This window comes from Nothobranchius furzeri, chromosome 9 (genome assembly GCF_043380555.1).
Source record: "Nothobranchius furzeri strain GRZ-AD chromosome 9, NfurGRZ-RIMD1, whole genome shotgun sequence".
NCBI classification, from domain to species: Eukaryota; Metazoa; Chordata; class Actinopteri; order Cyprinodontiformes; family Nothobranchiidae; genus Nothobranchius; species Nothobranchius furzeri.
Genome location: NC_091749.1, coordinates 12,494,449 through 12,512,528, shown reverse-complemented (window position 1 = coordinate 12,512,528; position 18,080 = coordinate 12,494,449).

Genomic DNA, 18,080 nt, shown 5'->3' with positions numbered 1-18,080 from the left:
TGGGTTCCATTTACAAACCATAAGTGCTAATGACTCCATTCCTTTTTGTGGTTGTAGGGGCTTTTGATTGGAGTACACTAAAACAAACCTAACCTCTCTAGGACATTCAGAAGCCAAGTTATAAGCCCACAAATGTGTAACTGGACTACTTCTTTTAAGTGACACCAGGCCCGGTGACCTTTGGGACATGGTTTTACCCCCTATAGGAAAGTTCTATCATAATGAAATGTTCAGATCACTTACAACTCAATATATTCTACCTTCCTGTAACGTTTCAGCCTGATTGGACCTTGTTTTCACACAAATGGACCCAGAATGAAGTGAAATTGTGCTTCGTGCAACATAATTCTGGGTGCCATTTACAAACCATAAGTGCTAATGACTCCATTCCTTTTTGTGGTTGTAGGGGCTGTTGATTGGAGTACATTAAAACAAACCTGATCTCTCTAGAACATTCAGAAGCCAAGTTATAAGCCCACAAATGTGTAACTGGACTACTTCTTTTAATTGACACCAGATCCGGTGACCTTTGGGACATGGTTTGACCCCCTTAGGAAAGTGCTATCATCATGAAACGTTCAGATCACTTACAACTCAATAGATTCTACCATCCTGTAATGTTTCAGCCTGATTGGACCTTGTTTTCACACAAATGGACCCAGAATGAAGTGAAATTGTGCTTCGTGCAACATAATTCTGGGTGCCATTTACAAACCATAAGTGCTAATGACTCCATTCCTTTTTGTGGTTGTAGGGGCTTTTGATTGGAGTACACTAAAACAAACCTAACCTCTCTAGGACATTCAGAAGCCAAGTTATAAGCCCACAAAGGTGTAACTGGACTACTTCTTTTAAGTGACACCAGGCCCGGTGACCTTTGGGACATGGTTTTACCCCTTATAGGAATGTGCGATCATCTTGAAACGTTCAGATCACTTACAACTCAATAGATTCTACCTTCTTGTAGCGTTTCAGCCTGATTGGACCTTGTTTTAACACAAATGAACCCAGAATGATGTGAAATTGTGCTTCGTGCAACATAATTCTGGGTGCCATTTACAAACCATAAGTGCTAATGACTCCATTCCTTTTTGTGGTTGTAGGGGCTGTTGATTGGAGTACATTAAAACAATCCTGATCTCTCTAGGACATTCAGAAGCCAAGTTATAAGCCCACAAATGTGTAACTGGACTACTTCTTTTAATTGACACCAGATCCGGTGACCTTTGGGACATGGTTTGACCCCCTTAGGAAAGTGCTATCATCATGAAACGTTCAGATCACTTACAACTCAATAGATTCTACCTTCCTGTAATGTTTCAGCCTGATTAGACCTTGTTTTCACACAAATGGACCCAGAATGATGTGAAATTGTGCTTCGTGCAACATAATTCTGGGTGCCATTTACAAACCATAAGTGCTAATGACTCCATTCTTTTTTGTGGTTGTAGGGTCTGTTGATTGGAGTACATTAAAACAAACCTGATCTCTCTAGGACATTCAGAAGCCAAGTTATAAGCCCACAAATGTGTAACTGGACTACTTCTTTAAATTGACACCAGATCCGGTGTCCTTTGGGACATGGTTTGACCCCCTTAGGAAAGTGATATCATCATGAAACGTTCAGATCACTTACAACTCAATAGATTCTACCTTCCTGTAATGATTCAGCCTGATTGGACCTTGTTTTCACACAAATGGACCCAGAATGAAGTGAAATTGTGCGTCGTGCAACATAATTCTGGGTGCCATTTACAAACCATAAGTGCTAATGACTCCATTCCTTTTTGTGGTTGTAGGGGCTGTTGATTGGAGTACATTAAAACAAACCTGATCTCTCTAGGACATTCAGAAGCCAAGTTATAAGCCCACAAATGTGTAACTGGACTACTTCTTTAAATTGACACCAGATCCGGTGACCTTTGGGACATGGTTTGACCCCCTTAGGAAAGTGCTATCATCATGAAACGTTCAGATCACTTACAACTCAATAGATTCTACCTTCCTGTAACGTTTCAGCCTGATTGGACCTTGTTTTCACACAAATGGACGCAGAATGATGTGAAATTGTGCTTCGTGCAACATAATTCTGGGTGCCATTTACAAACCATAAGTGCTAATGACTCCATTCCTTTTTGTGGTTGTAGGGGCTGTTGATTGGAGTACATTAAAACAAACCTGATCTCTCTAGGCCATTCAGAAGCCAAGTTATAAGCCCACAAATGTGTAACTGGACTACTTCTTTAAATTGACACCAGATCCGGTGACCTTTGGGACATGGTTTGACCCCCTTAGGAAAGTGCTATCATCATGATACGTTCAGATCACTTACAACTCAATAGATTCTACCTTCCTGTAACGTTTCAGCCTGATTGGACCTTGTTTTCACACAAATGGACGCAGAATGATGTGAAATTGTGCTTCGTGCAACATAATTCTGGGTGCCATTTACAAACCATAAGTGCTAATAACTCCATTCATTTTTGTGGTTGTAGGGGCTGTTGATTGGAGTACACTAAAACAAACCTGATCTCTCTAGGACATTCAGAAGCCAAGTTATAAGCCCACAAATGTTTAACTGGACTACCTATTTAAATTGACACCAGATCCGGTGACCTTTGGGACATGGTTTGACCCCCTTAGGAAAGTGCTATCATCATGAAACGTTCAGATCACTTACAACTCAATAGATTCTACCTTCCTGTAACGTTTCAGCCTGATTGGACCTTGTTTTCACACAAATGGACGCAGAATGATGTGAAATTGTGCTTCGTGCAACATAATTCTGGGTGCCATTTACAAACCATAAGTGCTAATGACTCCATTCCTTTTTGTGGTTGTAGGGGCTGTTGATTGGAGTACAATAAAACAAACCTGATCTCTCTAGGCCATTCAGAAGCCAAGTTATAAGCCCACAAATGTGTAACTGGACTACTTCTTTAAATTGACACCAGATCCGGTGACCTTTGGGACATGGTTTGACCCCCTTAGGAAAGTGCTATCATCATGAAACGTTCAGATCACTTACAACTCAATAGATTCTACCTTCCTGTAACGTTTCAGCCTGATTGGACCTTGTTTTCACACAAATGGACGCAGAATGATGTGAAATTGTGCTTCGTGCAACATAATTCTGGGTGCCATTTACAAACCATAAGTGCTAATAACTCCATTCATTTTTGTGGTTGTAGGGGCTGTTGATTGGAGTACACTAAAACAAACCTGATCTCTCTAGGACATTCAGAAGCCAAGTTATAAGCCCACAAATGTTTAACTGGACTACCTATTTAAATTGACACCAGATCCGGTGACCTTTGGGACATGGTTTGACCCCCTTAGGAAAGTGCTATCATCATGAAACGTTCAGATCACTTACAACTCAATAGATTCTACCTTCCTGTAATGTTTCAGCCTGATTGGACCTTGTTTTCACACAAATGGACCCAGAATGATGTGAAATTGTGGTTCGTGCAACATAATTCTGGGTGCCATTTACAAACCATAAGTTCTAATGACTCCATTCATTTTTGTGGTTGTAGGGGCTTTTGATTGGAGTACACTAAAACAAACCTAACCTCTCTAGGACATTCAGAAGCCAAGTTATAAGCCCAAAAAGATGTAACTGGACTACTTCTTTAAAGTGACACTAGGCCCGCTGACCTTTGGGACATGGTTTGACCCCCTTAGGAAAGTGCTATCATCATGAAACGTTCAGATCACTTACAACTCAATAGATTCTACCTTCCTGTAACGTTTCAGCCTGATTGGACCTTGTTTTCACACAAATGGACCCAGAATGAATTGAAATTGTTCTTCATGCAACATAATTCTGGGTCCCATTTACAAACCATAAGTGCTAATGACTCCATTCCTTTTTGTGGTTGTAGGGGCTGTTGATTGGAGTACATTAAAACAATCCTGATCTCTCTAGGACATTCAGAAGCCAAGTTATAAGCCCACAAATGTGTAACTGGACTACTTCTTTTAATTGACACCAGATCCGGTGACCTTTGGGACATGGTTTGACCCCCTTAGGAAAGTTCTATCATCATGAAACGTTCAGATCACTTACAACTCAATAGATTCTACCTTCCTGTAACGTTTCAGCCTGATTGGACCTTGTTTTCACACAAATGGACCCAGAATGAAGTGAAATTGTGCTTCGTGCAACATAATTCTGGGTGCCATTTACAAACCATAAGTGCTAATGACTCCATTCCTTTTTGTGGTTGTAGGGGCTGTTGATTGGAGTACATTAAAACAATCCTGATCTCTCTAGGACATTCAGAAGCCAAGTTATAAGCCCACAAATGTGTAACTGGACTACTTCTTTAAATTGACACCAGATCCGGTGACCTTTGGGACATGGTTTGACCCCCTTAGGAAAGTGCTATCATCATGAAACGTTCAGATCACTTACAACTCAATAGATTCTACCTTCCTGTAACGTTTCAGCCTGACTGGACCTTGTTTTCACACAAATGGACCCAGAATGAAGTGAAATTGTGCTTCGTGCAACATAATTCTGGGTGCCATTTACAAACCATAAGTGCTAATGACTCCATTCCTTTTTGTGGTTGTAGGGGCTTTTGATTGGAGTACACTAAAACAAACCTAACCTCTCTAGGACATTCAGAAGCCAAGTTATAAGCCCACAAATGTGTAACTGGACTACTTCTTTTAAGTGACACCAGGCCCGGTGACCTTTGGGACATGGTTTTACCCCCTATAGGAATGTGCGATCATCTTGAAACGTTCAGATCACTTACAACTCAATAGATTCTACCTTCTTGTAGCTTTTCAGCCTGATTGGACCTTGTTTTCACACAAATGAACCCAGAATGATGTGAAATTGTGCTTCGTGCAACATAATTCTGGGTGCCATTTAAAAACCATAAGGGCTAATGACTCCATTCCTTTTTGTGGTTGTAGGGGCTGTTGATTGGAGTACACTAAAACAAACCTGATCTCTCTAGGACATTCAGAAGCCAAGTTATAAGCCCACAAATGTGTAACTGGACTACTTCTTTAAATTGACACCAGATCCCGTGACCTTTGGGACATGGTTTGACCCCCTTAGGAAAGTTCTATCATAATGAAATGTTCAGATCACTTACAACTCAATAGATTCTACCTTCCTGTAACGTTTCAGCCTGATTGGACCTTGTTTTAACACAAATGAACCCAGAATGATGTGAAATTGTGCTTCGTGCAACATAATTCTGGGTGCCATTTACAAACCATAAGTGCTAATGACTCCATTCCTTTTTGTGGTTGTAGGGGCTGTTGATTGGAGTACATTAAAACAATCCTGATCTCTCTAGGACATTCAGAAGCCAAGTTATAAGCCCACAAATGTGTAACTGGACTACTTCTTTTAATTGACACCAGATCCGGTGACCTTTGGGACATGGTTTGACCCCCTTAGGAAAGTGCTATCATCATGAAACGTTCAGATCACTTACAACTCAATAGATTCTACCTTCCTGTAATGTTTCAGCCTGATTGGACCTTGTTTTCACACAAATGGACCCAGAATGATGTGAAATTGTGCTTCGTGCAACATAATTCTGGGTGCCATTTACAAACCATAAGTGCTAATGACTCCATTCCTTTTTGTGGTTGTAGGGTCTGTTGATTGGAGTACATTAAAACAAACCTGATCTCTCTAGGACATTCAGAAGCCAAGTTATAAGCCCACAAATGTGTAACTGGACTACTTCTTTAAATTGACACCAGATCCGGTGTCCTTTGGGACATGGTTTGACCCCCTTAGGAAAGTGCTATCATCATGAAACGTTCAGATCACTTACAACTCAATAGATTCTACCTTCCTGTAACGATTCAGCCTGATTGGACCTTGTTTTCACACAAATGGACCCAGAATGAAGGGAAATTGTGCGTCGTGCAACATAATTCTGGGTGCCATTTACAAACCATAAGTGCTAATGACTCCATTCCTTTTTGTGGTTGTAGGGGCTGTTGATTGGAGTACATTAAAACAAACCTGATCTCTCTTGGACATTCAGAAGCCAAGTTATAAGCCCACAAATGTGTAACTGGACTACTTCTTTAAATTGACACCAGATCCGGTGACCTTTGGGACATGGTTTGACCCCCTTAGGAAAGTGCTATCATCATGAAACGTTCAGATCACTTACAACTCAATAGATTCTACCTTCCTGTAACGTTTCAGCCTGATTGGACCTTGTTTTCACACAAATGGACGCAGAATGATGTGAAATTGTGCTTCGTGCAACATAATTCTGGGTGCCATTTACAAACCATAAGTGCTAATGACTCCATTCATTTTTGTGGTTGTAGGGGCTGTTGATTGGAGTACACTAAAACAAACCTGATCTCTCTAGGACATTCAGAAGCCAAGTTATAAGCCCACAAATGTTTAACTGGACTACTTATTTAAATTGACACCAGATCCGGTGACCTTTGGGACATGGTTTGATCCCCTTAGGAAAGTGCTATCATCATGAAACGTTCAGATCACTTACAACTCAATAGATTCTACCTTCCTGTAACGTTTCAGCCTGATTGGATCTTGTTTTCACACAAATGAACCCAGAATGATGTGAAATTGTGCTTCGTGCAACATAATTCTGGGTGCCATTTAAAAACCATAAGTGCTAATGACTCCATTCCTTTTTGTGGTTGTAGGGGCTGTTGATTGGAGTACACTAAAACAACCCTGATCTCTCTAGGACATTCAGAAGCCAAGTTATAAGCCCACAAATGTGTAACTGGACTACTTCTTTTAATTGACACCAGATCCGGTGACCTTTGGGACATGGTTTGACCCCCTTAGGAAAGTGCTATCATCATGAAACGTTCAGATCACTTACAACTCAATAGATTCTACCTTCCTGTAACGTTTCAGCCTGATTGGACCTTGTTTTCACACAAATGAACCCAGAATGATGTGAAATTGTGCTTCGTGCAACATAATTCTGGGTGCCATTTAAAAACCATAAGTTCTAATGACTCCATTCCTTTTTGTGGTTGTAGGGGCTGTTGATTGGAGTATACTAAAACAAACCTGATCTCTCAGGGACATTCAGAAGCCAAGTTATAAGCCCACAAATGTGTAACTGGACTACTTCTTTAAAGAGACACCAGGCCCGGTGACCTTTGGGACATGGTTTGACCCCCTTAGGAAAGTGCTATCATCATGAAACGTTCAGATCACTTACAACTCATTAGATTCTACCTTCCTGTAACGTTTCAGCCTGATTGGACCTTGTTTTCACACAAATGGACCCAGAATGATGTGAAATTGTGCTTCGTGCAACATATTTCTGGGTGCCATTTACAAACCATAAGTGCTAATGACTCCATTCCTTTTTGTGGTTGTAGGGGCTGTTGATTGGAGTACATTAAAACAAACCTGATCTCTCTAGGACATTCAGAATCCAAGTTATAAGCCCACAAAGGTGTAACTGGACTACTTCTTTAAAGTGACACTAGGCCCGCTGACCTTTGGGACATGGTTTTACCCCCTATAGGAATGTGCGATCATCTTTAAACGTTCAGATCACTTACAACTCAATAGATTCTACCTTCTTGTAGCTTTTCAGCCTGATTGGACCTTGTTTTCACACAAATGAACCCAGAATGATGTGAAATTGTGCTTCGTGCAACATAATTCTGGGTGCCATTTAAAAACCATAAGGGCTAATGACTCCATTCCTTTTTGTGGTTGTAGGGGCTGTTGATTGGAGTACACTAAAACAAACCTGATCTCTCTAGGACATTCAGAAGCCAAGTTATAAGCCCACAAATGTGTAACTGGACTACTTCTTTAAATTGACACCAGATCCCGTGACCTTTGGGACATGGTTTGACCCCCTTAGGAAAGTTCTATCATAATGAAATGTTCAGATCACTTACAACTCAATAGATTCTACCTTCCTGTAACGTTTCAGCCTGATTGGACCTTGTTTTAACACAAATGAACCCAGAATGATGTGAAATTGTGCTTCGTGCAACATAATTCTGGGTGCCATTTACAAACCATAAGTGCTAATGACTCCATTCCTTTTTGTGGTTGTAGGGGCTGTTGATTGGAGTACATTAAAACAATCCTGATCTCTCTAGGACATTCAGAAGCCAAGTTATAAGCCCACAAATGTGTAACTGGACTACTTCTTTTAATTGACACCAGATCCGGTGACCTTTGGGACATGGTTTGACCCCCTTAGGAAAGTGCTATCATCATGAAACGTTCAGATCACTTACAACTCAATAGATTCTACCTTCCTGTAATGTTTCAGCCTGATTGGACCTTGTTTTCACACAAATGGACCCAGAATGATGTGAAATTGTGCTTCGTGCAACATAATTCTGGGTGCCATTTAAAAACCATAAGTGCTAATGACTCCATTCCTTTTTGTGGTTGTAGGGTCTGTTGATTGGAGTACATTAAAACAAACCTGATCTCTCTAGGACATTCAGAAGCCAAGTTATAAGCCCACAAATGTGTAACTGGACTACTTCTTTAAATTGACACCAGATCCGGTGTCCTTTGGGACATGGTTTGACCCCCTTAGGAAAGTGCTATCATCATGAAACGTTCAGATCACTTACAACTCAATAGATTCTACCTTCCTGTAACGATTCAGCCTGATTGGACCTTGTTTTCACACAAATGGACCCAGAATGAAGTGAAATTGTGCGTCGTGCAACATAATTCTGGGTGCCATTTACAAACCATAAGTGCTAATGACTCCATTCCTTTTTGTGGTTGTAGGGGCTGTTGATTGGAGTACATTAAAACAAACCTGATCTCTCTAGGACATTCAGAAGCCAAGTTATAAGCCCACAAATGTGTAACTGGACTACTTCTTTAAATTGACACCAGATCCGGTGACCTTTGGGACATGGTTTGACCCCCTTAGGAAAGTGCTATCATCATGAAACGTTCAGATCACTTACAACTCAATAGATTCTACCTTCCTGTAACGTTTCAGCCTGATTGGACCTTGTTTTCACACAAATGGACGCAGAATGATGTGAAATTGTGCTTCGTGCAACATAATTCTGGGTGCCATTTACAAACCATAAGTGCTAATGACTCCATTCATTTTTGTGGTTGTAGGGGCTGTTGATTGGAGTACACTAAAACAAACCTGATCTCTCTAGGACATTCAGAAGCCAAGTTATAAGCCCACAAATGTTTAACTGGACTACTTATTTAAATTGACACCAGATCCGGTGACCTTTGGGACATGGTTTGATCCCCTTAGGAAAGTGCTATCATCATGAAACGTTCAGATCACTTACAACTCAATAGATTCTACCTTCCTGTAACGTTTCAGCCTGATTGGATCTTGTTTTCACACAAATGAACCCAGAATGATGTGAAATTGTGCTTCGTGCAACATAATTCTGGGTGCCATTTAAAAACCATAAGTGCTAATGACTCCATTCCTTTTTGTGGTTGTAGGGGCTGTTGATTGGAGTACACTAAAACAACCCTGATCTCTCTAGGACATTCAGAAGCCAAGTTATAAGCCCACAAATGTGTAACTGGACTACTTCTTTTAATTGACACCAGATCCGGTGACCTTTGGGACATGGTTTGACCCCCTTAGGAAAGTGCTATCATCATGAAACGTTCAGATCACTTACAACTCAATAGATTCTACCTTCCTGTAATGTTTCAGCCTGATTGGACCTTGTTTTCACACAAATGGACCCAGAATGATGTGAAATTGTGCTTCGTGCAACATAATTCTGGGTGCCATTTACAAACCATAAGTGCTAATGACTCCATTCCTTTTTGTGGTTGTAGGGGCTTTTGATTGGAGTACACTAAAACAAACCTAACCTCTCTAGGACATTCAGAAGCCAAGTTATAAGCCCACAAAGATGTAACTGGACTACTTCTTTAAAGTGACACTAGGCCCGCTGACCTTTGGGACATGGTTTGACCCCCTTAGGAAAGTGCTATCATCATGAAACGTTCAGATCACTTACAACTCAATAGATTCTACCTTCCTGTAACGTTTCAGCCTGATTGGACCTTGTTTTCACACAAATGAACCCAGAATGATGTGAAATTGTGCTTCGTGCAACATAATTCTGGGTGCCATTTACAAACCATAAGTGCTAATGACTCCATTCCTTTTTGTGGTTGTAGGGGCTGCTGATTGGAGTACATTAAAACAAACCTGATCTCTCTAGGACATTCAGAAGCCAAGTTATAAGCCCACAAATGTGTAACTGGACTACTTCTTTAAATTGACACCAGATCTGGTGACCTTTGGGACATGGTTTGACCCCCTTAGGAAAGTGCTATCATCATGAAACGTTCAGATCACTTACAACTGAATAGATTCTACCTTCCTGTAACGTTTCAGCCTGATTGGACCTTGTTTTCACACAAATGAACCCAGAATGATGTGAAATTGTGCTTCGTGCAACATAATTCTGGGTGCAATTTAAAAACCATAAGTGCTAATGACTCCATTCCTTTTTGTGGTTGTAGGGGCTGTTGATTGGAGTATACTAAAACAAACCTGATCTCTCTAGGACATTCAGAAGCCACGTTATAGGCCCACAAATGTGTAACTGGACTACTTCTTTAAATTGACACCAGATCCGGTGACCTTTGGGACATGGTTTGACCCCCTTAGGAAAGTGCTATCATCATGAAACGTTCAGATCACTTACAACTCATTAGATTCTACCTTCCTGTAACGTTTCAGCCTGATTGGACCTTGTTTTCACACAAATTAACCCAGAATGATGTGAAATTGTGCTTCGTGCAACATATTTCTGGGTGCCATTTACAAACCATAAGTGCTAATGACTCCATTCCTTTTTGTGGTTGTAGGGGCTGTTGATTGGAGTACATTAAAACAAACCTGATCTCTCTAGGACATTCAGAATCCAAGTTATAAGCCCACAAAGGTGTAACTGGACTACTTCTTTAAAGTGACACTAGGCCCGCTGACCTTTGGGACATGGTTTTACCCCCTATAGGAATGTGCGATCATCTTTAAACGTTCAGATCACTTACAACTCAATAGATTCTCCCTTCTTGTAGCGTTTCAGCCTGATTGGACCTTGTTTTCACACAAATGGACCCAGAATGAAGTGAAATTGTGCTTCGTGCAACATAATTCTGGGTGCCATTTACAAACCATAAGTGCTAATGACTCCATTCCTTTTTGTGGTTGTAGGGGCTGTTGATTGGAGTACATTAAAACAAACCTGATCTCTCCAGGACATTCAGAAGCCAAGTTATAAGCCCACAAATGTGTAACTGGACTACTTCTTTAAACTGACACCAGATCCGGTGACCTTTGGGACATGGTTTGACCCCCTTAGGAAAGTGCTATCATCATGAAACGTTCAGATCACTTACAACTCAATAGATTCTACCTTCCTGTAACGTTTCAGCCTGATTGGACCTTGTTTTCACACAAATGAACCCAGAATGATGTGAAATTGTGCTTCATGCAACATAATTCTGGGTGCCATTTACAAACCATAAGTGCTAATGACTCCATTCCTTTTTGTGGTTGTAGGGGCTTTTGATTGGAGTACACTAAAACAAACCTGATCTCTCTAGGACATTCAGAAGCCAAGTTATAAGCCCACAAAGGTGTAACTGGACTACTTCTTTAAAGTGACACCAGGCCCGGTGACCTTTGGGACATGGTTTTACCCCCTATAGGAATGTGCGATCATCTTGAAACGTTCAGATCACTTACAACTCAATAGATTCTACCTTCTTGTAGCGTTTCAGCCTGATTGAACCTTGTTTTCACACAAATGGACCCAGAATGATGTGAAATTGTGCTTCGTGCAAGATAATTCTGGGTGCCATTTACAAACCATAAGTGCTAATGACTCCATTCCTTTTTTTGGTTGTAGGGGCTGTTGATTGGAGTACATTAAAACAAACCTGATCTCACTAGGACATTCAGAAGCCAAGTTATAAGCCCACAAATGTGTAACTGGACTACTTCTTTAAATTGACACCAGATCCGGTGACCTTTGGGACATGGTTTGACCCCCGTAGGAAAGTGCTATCATCATGAAACGTTCGGATCACTTACAACTCAATAGATTCTACCTTCCTGTACAGTTTCAGCCTGATTGGACATTGTTTTCACACAAATGAACCCAGAATGATGTGAAATTGTGCTTCGTGCAACATAATTCTGGGTGCCATTTACAAACCATAAGTGCTAATGACTCCATTCCTTTTTGTGGTTGTAGGGGCTGTTGATTGGAGTACATTAAAACAAACCTGATCTCTCTAGGGCATTCAGAAGCCAATTTATAAGCCCACAAATGTGTAACTGGACTACTTCTTTAAATTGACACCAGATCCGGTGACCTTTGGGACATGGTTTGACCCCCTTAGGAAAGTGCTATCATCATGAAACGTTCAGATCACTTACAACTCAGTAGATTCTACCTTCCTGTAACGTTTCAGCCTGACTGGACCTTGTTTTCACACAAATGAACCCAGAATGATGTGAAATTGTGCTTCGTGCAACATAATTCTGGGTGCCATTTAAAAACGATAAGTGCTAATGACTCCATTCCTTTTTGTGGTTGTAGGGGCTGTTGACTGGAGTATACTAAAACAAACCTGATCTCTCTAGGACATTCAGAAGCCAAGTTATAAGCCCACAAATGTGTAACTGGACTACTTCTTTAAATTGACACCAGATCCGGTGACCTTTGGGACATGGTTTGACCCCCTTAGGAAAGTGCTATCATCTTGAAACGTTCAGATCACTTACAACTCAATAGATTCTACCTTCCTGTAACGTTTCAGCTTGATTGGACCTTGTTTTCACACAAATGAACCCAGAATGATGTGAAATTGTGCTTCGTGCAACATAATTCTGGGTGCCATTTACAAACCATAAGTGCTAATGACTCCATTCCTTTTTGTGGTTGTAGGGGCTGTTGATTGGAGTACATTAAAACAAACCTGATCTCTCTAGGGCATTCAGAAGCCAATTTATAAGCCCACAAATGTGTAACTGGACTACTTCTTTAAATTGACACCAGATCCGGTGACCTTTGGGACATGGTTTGACCCCCTTAGGAAAGTGCTATCATCATGAAACGTTCAGATCACTTACAACTGAATAGATTCTACCTTCCTGTAACGTTTCAGCCTGATTGGACCTTGTTTTCACACAAATGAACCCAGAATGATGTGAAATTGTGCTTCGTGCAACATAATTCTGGGTGCAATTTAAAAACCATAAGTGCTAATGACTCCATTCCTTTTTGTGGTTGTAGGGGCTGTTGATTGGAGTATACTAAAACAAACCTGATCTCTCTAGGACATTCAGAAGCCACGTTATAGGCCCACAAATGTGTAACTGGACTACTTCTTTAAATTGACACCAGATCCGGTGACCTTTGGGACATTGTTTGACCCCCTTAGGAAAGTGCTATCATCATGAAACGTTCAGATCACTTACAACTCAATAGATTCTACCTTCCTGTAACGTTTCAGCCTGATTGGACCTTGTTTTCACACAAATTAACCCAGAATGATGTGAAATTGTGCTTCGTGCAACATATTTCTGGGTGCCATTTACAAACCATAAGTGCTAATGACTCCATTCCTTTTTGTGGTTGTAGGGGCTGTTGATTTGAGTACATTAAAACAAACCTGATCTCTCTAGGACATTCAGAATCCAAGTTATAAGCCCTCAAAGGTGTAACTGGACTACTTCTTTAAAGTGACACTAGGCCCGCTGACCTTTGGGACATGGTTTTACCCCCTATAGGAATGTGCGATCATCTTGAAACGTTCAGATCACTTACAACTCCATAGATTCTACCTTCTTGTAGCGTTTCAGCCTGATTGGACCTTGTTTTCACACAAATGGACCCAGAATGAAGTGAAATTGTGCTTCGTGCAACATAATTCTGGGTGCCATTTACAAACCATAAGTGCTAATGACTCCATTCCTTTTTGTGGTTGTAGGGGCTGTTGATTGGAGTACATTAAAACAAACCTGATCTCTCCAGGACATTCAGAAGCCAAGTTATAAGCCCACAAATGTGTAACTGACTACTTCTTTAAACTGACACCAGATCCGGTGACCTTTGGGACATGGTTTGACCCCCTTAGGAAAGTGCTATCATCATGAAACGTTCAGATCACTTACAACTCAATAGATTCTACCTTCCTGTAACGTTTCAGCCTGATTGGACCTTGTTTTCACACAAATGAACCCAGAATGATGTGAAATTGTGCTTCGTGCAACATAATTCTGGGTGCCATTTACAAACCATAAGTGCTAATGACTCCATTCCTTTTTGTGGTTGTAGGGGCTTTTGATTGGAGTACACTAAAACAAACCTGATCTCTCTAGGACATTCAGAAGCCAAGTTATAAGCCCACAAAGGTGTAACTGGACTACTTCTTTAAAGTGACACCAGGCCCGGTGACCTTTGGGACATGGTTTTACCCCCTATAGGAATGTGCGATCATCTTGAAACGTTCAGATCACTTACAACTCAATAGATTCTACCTTCTTGTAGCGTTTCAGCCTGATTGAACCTTGTTTTCACACAAATGGACCCAGAATGATGTGAAATTGTGCTTCGTGCAAGATAATTCTGGGTGCCATTTACAAACCATAAGTGCTAATGACTCCATTCCTTTTTTTGGTTGTAGGGGCTGTTGATTGGAGTACATTAAAACAAACCTGATCTCACTAGGACATTCAGAAGCCAAGTTATAAGCCCACAAATGTGTAACTGGACTACTTCTTTAAATTGACACCAGATCCGGTGACCTTTGGGACATGGTTTGACCCCCGTAGGAAAGTGCTATCATCATGAAACGTTCGGATCACTTACAACTCAATAGATTCTACCTTCCTGTACAGTTTCAGCCTGATTGGACATTGTTTTCACACAAATGAACCCAGAATGATGTGAAATTGTGCTTCGTGCAACATAATTCTGGGTGCCATTTACAAACCATAAGTGCTAATGACTCCATTCCTTTTTGTGGTTGTAGGGGCTGTTGATTGGAGTACATTAAAACAAACCTGATCTCTCTAGGGCATTCAGAAGCCAATTTATAAGCCCACAAATGTGTAACTGGACTACTTCTTTAAATTGACACCAGATCCGGTGACCTTTGGGACATGGTTTGACCCCCTTAGGAAAGTGCTATCATCATGAAACGTTCAGATCACTTACAACTCAGTAGATTCTACCTTCCTGTAACGTTTCAGCCTGACTGGACCTTGTTTTCACACAAATGAACCCAGAATGATGTGAAATTGTGCTTCGTGCAACATAATTCTGGGTGCCATTTAAAAACGATAAGTGCTAATGACTCCATTCCTTTTTGTGGTTGTAGGGGCTGTTGACTGGAGTATACTAAAACAAACCTGATCTCTCTAGGACATTCAGAAGCCAAGTTATAAGCCCACAAATGTGTAACTGGACTACTTCTTTAAATTGACACCAGATCCGGTGACCTTTGGGACATGGTTTGACCCCCTTAGGAAAGTGCTATCATCTTGAAACGTTCAGATCACTTACAACTCAATAGATTCTACCTTCCTGTAACGTTTCAGCTTGATTGGACCTTGTTTTCACACAAATGAACCCAGAATGATGTGAAATTGTGCTTCGTGCAACATAATTCTGGGTGCCATTTACAAACCATAAGTGCTAATGACTCCATTCCTTTTTGTGGTTGTAGGGGCTGTTGATTGGAGTACATTAAAACAAACCTGATCTCTCTAGGGCTTTCAGAAGCCAATTTATAAGCCCACAAATGTGTAACTGGACTACTTCTTTAAATTGACACCAGATCCGGTGACCTTTGGGACATGGTTTGACCCCCTTAGGAAAGTGCTATCATCATGAAACGTTCAGATCACTTACAACTCAGTAGATTCTACCTTCCTGTAACGTTTCAGCCTGACTGGACCTTGTTTTCACACAAATGAACCCAGAATGATGTGAAATTGTGCTTCGTGCAACATAATTCTGGGTGCCATTTAAAAACGATAAGTGCTAATGACTCCATTCCTTTTTGTGGTTGTAGGGGCTGTTGACTGGAGTATACTAAAACAAACCTGATCTCTCTAGGACATTCAGAAGCCAAGTTATAAGCCCACAAATGTGTAACTGGACTACTTCTTTAAATTGACACCAGATCCGGTGACCTTTGGGACATGGTTTGACCCCCTTAGGAAAGTGCTATCATCTTGAAACGTTCAGATCACTTACAACTCAATAGATTCTACCTTCCTGTAACGTTTCAGCTTGATTGGACCTTGTTTTCACACAAATGAACCCAGAATGATGTGAAATTGTGCTTCGTGCAACATAATTCTGGGTGCCATTTACAAACCATAAGTGCTAATGACTCCATTCCTTTTTGTGGTTGTAGGGGCTGTTGATTGGAGTACACTAAAACAAACCTGACCTCTCTAGGACATTCAGAAGCCAAGTTATAAGCCCACAAAGGTGTAACTGGACTACTTCTTTAAATTGACACCAGATCCGGTGACCTTTGGGACATGGGTTGACCCCCTTAGGAAAGCGCTATCATCATGAAACGTTCAGATCACTTACAACTCAATAGATTCTACCTTCCTGTAACGTTTCAGCCTGATTGGACCTTGTTTTCACACAAATGAACCCAGAATGATGTGAAATTGTGCTTCGTGCAACATAATTCTGGGTGCCATTTACAAACCATAAGTGCTAATGACTCCATTCCTTTTTGTGGTTGTAGGGGCTGCTGATTGGAGTACATTAAAACAAACCTGATCTCTCTAGGACATTCAGAAGCCAAGTTATAAGCCCACAAATGTGTAACTGGACTACTTCTTTAAATTGACACCAGATCCGGTGACCTTTGGGACATGGTTTGACCCCCTTAGGAAAGTGCTATCATCATGAAACGTTCAGATCACTTACAACTGAATAGATTCTACCTTCCTGTAACGTTTCAGCCTGATTGGACCTTGTTTTCACACAAATGAACCCAGAATGATGTGAAATTGTGCTTCGTGCAACATAATTCTGGGTGCAATTTAAAAACCATAAGTGCTAATGACTCCATTCCTTTTTGTGGTTGTAGGGGCTGTTGATTGGAGTATACTAAAACAAACCTGATCTCTCTAGGACATTCAGAAGCCACGTTATAGGCCCACAAATGTGTAACTGGACTACTTCTTTAAATTGACACCAGATCCGGTGACCTTTGGGACATGGTTTGACCCCCTTAGGAAAGTGCTATCATCATAAAACGTTCAGATCACTTACAACTCAATAGATTCTACCTTCCTGTAACGTTTCAGCCTGATTGGACCTTGTTTTCACACAAATTAACCCAGAATGATATGAAATTGTGCTTCGTGCAACATATTTCTGGGTGCCATTTACAAACCATAAGTGCTAATTACTCCATTCCTTTTTGTGGTTGTAGGGGCTGTTGATTGGAGTACATTAAAACAAACCTGATCTCTCTAGGACATTCAGAATCCAAGTTATAAGCCCACAAAGGTGTAACTGGACTACTTCTTTAAAGTGACACTAGGCCCGCTGACCTTTGGGACATGGTTTTACCCCCTATAGGAATGTGCGATCATCTTGAAACGTTCAGATCACTTACAACTCAATAGATTCTACCTTCTTGTAGCGTTTCAGCCTGATTGGACCTTGTTTTCACACAAATGGACCCAGAATGAAGTGAAATTGTGCTTCGTGCAACATAATTCTGGGTGCCATTTACAAACCATAAGTGCTAATGACTCCATTCCTTTTTGTGGTTGTAGGGGCTGTTGATTGGAGTACATTAAAACAAACCTGATCTCTCCAGGACATTCAGAAGCCAAGTTATAAGCCCACAAATGTGTAACTGGACTACTTCTTTAAACTGACACCAGATCCGGTGACCTTTGGGACATGGTTTGACCCCCTTAGGAAAGTGCTATCATCATGAAACGTTCAGATCACTTACAACTCAATAGATTCTACCTTCCTGTAACGTTTCAGCCTGATTGGACCTTGTTTTCACACAAATGAACCCAGAATGATGTGAA